General features: G+C 39.6%; 1 long non-coding RNA gene across 1 annotated transcript; it reads right to left on the minus strand.

Annotated features, from left to right (window-relative positions):
• Positions 1 to 1,285: 1,285 nt before the first annotated feature.
• On the minus strand, positions 1,286 to 4,554 carry LOC121636073. Its single transcript, XR_006009615.1, has 3 exons — positions 4,539 to 4,554; positions 2,478 to 2,652; positions 1,286 to 2,010 (listed from the first exon to the last, which is right to left on the minus strand). It is a non-coding gene; the product is annotated as an uncharacterized LOC121636073 (long non-coding RNA).
• Positions 4,555 to 5,144: the final 590 nt, after the last annotated feature.

Genomic DNA, 5,144 nt, shown 5'->3' on the forward strand with positions numbered 1-5,144 from the left:
AGAGTCAGTTATTGTCCCTCCCTGGATCCCCTCCATCACTGGCCTCCCTTTATTTAAATAGAGTGCCAGTTCCTCTGCTGGAGTTACATCCTGGCTTGGTGGGCCGCCCCCTGTGCCAGTTTATAGGCCTTTTTTTTAACTGCTACAATCATACAGACATTGAACATGTCAGCAGACACCTCATCTATTCACCTCATTTGTTCACTGTTATCTACTTTGGAGTCACTTACCAGCCTGCAAAATGTTCTTATATTTAATTTTTTCTTGCTGCCAGGTCCTTTTATGGCCAGACAGGTTTGTCCTTTATGAAGGACAGTATACAACAGTTAGTGGATTTGTAAAGTAACTCCAATTGTAGCCTAATTATGACAGTTCCAGTGGAGCACTGTTTATTAATTGTACAGTTTTTGACCACTTACACATTGAGCCGGTCGGCAATTGTCTGCCAGGCTTTCTTGCGTTCTTTACTTATGGCATTGGTATTGCCTTTTTTCCTCATAATATCCTTGACGTCGTCATAGAACTCCGTCAGGAACTGTTGTTCAGCGGCCGTGACGTAGGACGCGCGACTTTCCCCATCGGTGATTCTGTGAGCGATCGTGAGGTCTGCTTCAGTATGCCGTGCACACGCACTTATCCCAACTATCTTCACCTGGCTTAACCTAGCCGCACCTTCTCATCCTGGCTCAGCAAACGTGCAACCAATTAAGCCAGGATAGGCCGCGCAAGCTAGGTCAAGCTGGGCTTGCTTAATCATCCTGGATTTCTTTATTCTGGTTTCGTGCAATACCCCTCAGGTGAACTAACGAGCCGGAAAAAAAAAACACACACAACACACACGGGAACCAACAAAACTGGCAACTAAAGTAAACATGACAAAACCAAGAACATCACCTATGACCACGACATATAAGGCTCCTCTGATACTTCAGTATTATTCATTTCTTTTATTAGTTTCTTGCTGAATAAAGATTTAAAAGCTGGACCTGACACAGGATATGAAAGAAAGGAGCCCTGAGAGGACTTTGTTGTAAAGAGCTGCTGTACAAATAAAGTTGGATTGAATTAAACAGAAGAGAAAAGGAGAGTAAAAAGTGGAGAGAGGACAAAGATAGAAACAACAGAAACAATAGAACAACCAGCTGCAACACCGGTAGAGAAACAGAAAACATCCTACGGCCTCTATATGAAAACACAGCAGACAATCATCAGGAGCACCTGCAGAAAGACACACTGAAAACCATGAAAACAGCAGCAGAAAGTGTGTGTGTTCTACTTTTCTTACACTTATACTTCACAGTCTGGACGGGGCTCAGCTTACATGCATGTTGTACTTGTATGATGGAGCATGTTACAAAGAAACTTCTAGAAAAAACTAAACATGTTGCTTTGCGTTGCTCGTTGCTGTTACACACTGGATGATCAGACACATGTGGAACTAACAGTTCTGGTCTTTCCTACGTTTCTCAGGCCTCCATCTATTGGTGGTTTTATTGTCATTAGTTTAATTTATTTCAGCCAGTGATGAAAATAAAGAAGCTTTGTTAGGCGTCATTCACACACAAACATGCAACAGAATGAAAGATGAAATCACAACAAACATCATCATCTGTTCTACAGTTTTTCTTCCTCTAACTTTATACCATAAAACAATAATAATAAATTCTATAAAGTCCTTTGTGCTGAATTCATTTAAGGTAGATTCTCTCCTGGAGCATTAGAAGCACTGCTAGGTATGCGGCATAATGGAGTGAATAAAGAAGATTTATGGTCCTGTTAACAGTTCTTGGCAGAGGTTGGTCACCACCATGCACCTCTGGAGGAACGTCAGTGTGTCTTCAGGTGTCTCGGGTTTGCCAGCTTGAAGACAAAGTCAGTGCAGAAGGCAGAGATGATCCCTTCCTCAACATCGTCTGCTTTCACAACGTTTGGAGCTCTTTTGGTGAAGAAGGCCATTTTCCAGTCTTGACCAGTCAGGAGAATAGTTGTGTGTGGAGATGGAAGGTCACGCTACAATCACACGGAACAAACACAACGAACCACATTAGAGCTCATTTTTTAATTCTTTGTAAAGTAAATAAACTATTTAGTGTGTAGTCAAATGTAATTAAATAATAAAAAGTTTATGTTTCCTTTCAACTATTTCTGTTTTAATTACATAATTTCAGTCATACAATCAATAAGAAAAGTTAACTTGCTAACTTTGTTGTGTGTGTTTGGTTCAGTTAAACACCACATGTCTGCATCAGAGTCTCCAAGAGGGATTAAAAGGTTCATGTTCTCCTTATAGACGTATGGGAGAAATATAAAGAGTCAATACCTGCAAGAGAAACAATACATTTAACATCTAAACCAGGTTTTAATGCTGGAAATTCTTGTTTCTGTATTTCAAAGGTTTCAGAAAGCTGAAGACAGCAAGAGGGTGATGTAGAGAAAATGTTGCTTCACTGGTCTGGGCGACATGGTTTAATATGCACCTGTTAACTCCTGGTAACTCTTCAACGAGAGCCTCCTCTCTGGCCTCCAGGTACAGCTGGTATGGCAGAGATTTCTCTGGAGGCAGGTGAAGCACTTTTTGCAGACGCAGTCAAATCTTTGTCACTTCTTTCCCAAAGCTGGATGTTTTCGCTCCACTTCATCACAAACCTGCAGCTGAAGAAATATCAAACTGTCTTCAGTTTTACAAAAATTGTAAATTTGTCCTCAACTAATCTGTGGTTCAGTACAGCTGAAGAAGGTTTGTAGAGATGGTTTCTGTAGAAATTGACCCAGCAGCTTACTATTTAGACTAAAATCAGTTTAGAAAATATTTTCTGTAAACCTGAAACAGCTACACGTCAAAGAAAGGCCCAGAAAAATAAATTAAAATTAAATAAATGCTAAAACACTGGCTCTGTAACTGTTGAAGCTTCATTTACAACGTGAAGGACTGAAAGTGAAAAAGTTTCAGCAGGAAGAGAAAGGGAAGGAGCAGAAACAGCTGAGTTCGTGTCCACATGGGGACGAGTTTAAGTGTAGCCATAAAAAATGTCCAGTGTTTGGACATTTTGTCCTCATACAAGCAGCATTTTGGAAGCTTGTTAACACTCATTTTTGGAAGCAGGTCCCAAAGTGAATGAATCTGAAAGATCCATAGTTTTGTTTCTGCGTCTGTAGGAGCCATTTTTAAGTATCTGTATATACCTTGTTTGGCCACCAGGGGGCAGCATTGTACAGTATTTTGTCAGCGCCTATATAAGCAGGAACCTTCCTGCAGGAGACAGCAAGGCCGGAGTGGGACTCATTTAATGCCTCAGACCGGCCGCTTCAGATCACCACCTATTATTATTAAAATCATGTAATTATAACCTTACATGTTACGTCTACAAGAGCACAATGTTCTGTAAAACCTGGTAATTCAGTATAATTTTCTACAATATTTCTAATCCAGTGTAAGAAAGGGTTGCTTCACAATGTAGATTTATTTCAACATGAGTCCTCATCTCCAACATTATTCTTTACATCCTTTCAACAACATCAGAATCTAGATTCTGTTTCAATAAGTGTTCACAGATATTCAAACCTTAAAAAGAATAAATAGAATATTAAATATGAAATAAGATAAAATAAAAAGTGTTCATGAAGTTTTATTAAACATGGTTTAGAAGCTATTAGAAAATAATTTTGTTTTTCTCAAAAGAAATGATGAAATCTCCATTAAAACATGAATCAATCTGAATTAAACTACAAGGGAAGTTTATTTGTACTATAACACATTTCACATACGAGACAAAATTCAAAGTGAACATAAAACATTAAAATCATTACAAATGCTGCAAGAAAGCAGAAAAGACAGAAACAAACAGCAAAAATCACAATAAAATGATAAATTAAGTTAAAATGATTAAAAGCAAAATAAGTTAAAAGTTAGCTGCAGATTTCATGCATAGGTGCAGGAGAAAAGAAAAGTTTTAACCTGATTTAAAGTGTCTACGTTTGTGTAGTGATGTGATGTATAAATTTAGTGGCGCTGTCACTGTATAACGCTGGGAGGTACAGAGAAGAAGTTCTCCAGAGAAAATGTGTGTTCTGAACAGCACGTTAGCTGTACGTTGTGGAGATTCCTGTTATGGAATAAAGTCATGTAGTACTTCAAAACGTGTCAAGTTACTACAGTTTGGTGAAAGTTTAATCTCCACTGGCAGTTTGTTCCACTTGTTTGCAGCATAACAGCTAAATGCTGCTTCTCCATGTTTAGTCTGGACTCTGGTCTGGACTAGTGGACCAGAGTCTACGGATCTCAGAGCTCCGCTAGGTTTATATTCTCTGAATTTATCCCAGATGGATTCTGGGCCTAGACTACAACGTTCTTTGTCTTTCCCAGGACGAGCTGTTAAAGACCAGCTTCAGCCAGACTGTGTGCTATATCTCTCATCAACCAGCAAGACAAGACTGTGTTGTGTTCAAGGGACAGACTGCATGTGGAACACTCTGCACACAACATGCAAAAACACATGAACAGGAGTTAACAGGTGCATATTAAATGATATGATCCATACCAGTGACATAACCCTGGTGCTGTTTCCAGGTGTGTGAAGCTTTGAACTCCATGTGTTACACACGGGAGAAATTCAGCCATGCTCCGCTTCATGAAAGGCTTTATTCATGCTGATCCCTGGAAGGACGAGGAACAGTATAGATCAGCGGTGGATGCTGTCAGCTGTTCTGCCTGACCGGCTACTTCCTCTAAGAAATTCCAGCTCCGGACCGGTCACCCCCATTAGTAGAGCGCTACTGCCACCTACTGGTGGAAAGCAGCGCAGCTATCCTCTCTAAACCAGCTACAGATTAACTGGAACATAAACATATGTAGACGTCCGAGTACGGATCTCACCTGGAACCACAAGGAACAGTATAGACCTGCGTCCCAATTCAGGCTCTGAACACTTTTTAGATTTTATAACAGAAAACATTTTACATATAAGATGCAACTTAAACAGCTTCAACTGAACAAGGCCGAAGACAACAGATACAAACGTGGAGTTTTTATTTATTTTATTTTACATAGAAAAATGAAATAATGTGCAGTTTCTTCAAAATATCAAGAGTTCTTGTTGCTTTCTGGTTCTTCACATTTTCAGCTGAGCTGGTTTAAGATTTCAGAT

Source organism: Melanotaenia boesemani, assembly GCF_017639745.1.
Source record: "Melanotaenia boesemani isolate fMelBoe1 chromosome 2 unlocalized genomic scaffold, fMelBoe1.pri SUPER_2_unloc_3, whole genome shotgun sequence".
Taxonomy (NCBI): domain Eukaryota; kingdom Metazoa; phylum Chordata; class Actinopteri; order Atheriniformes; family Melanotaeniidae; genus Melanotaenia; species Melanotaenia boesemani.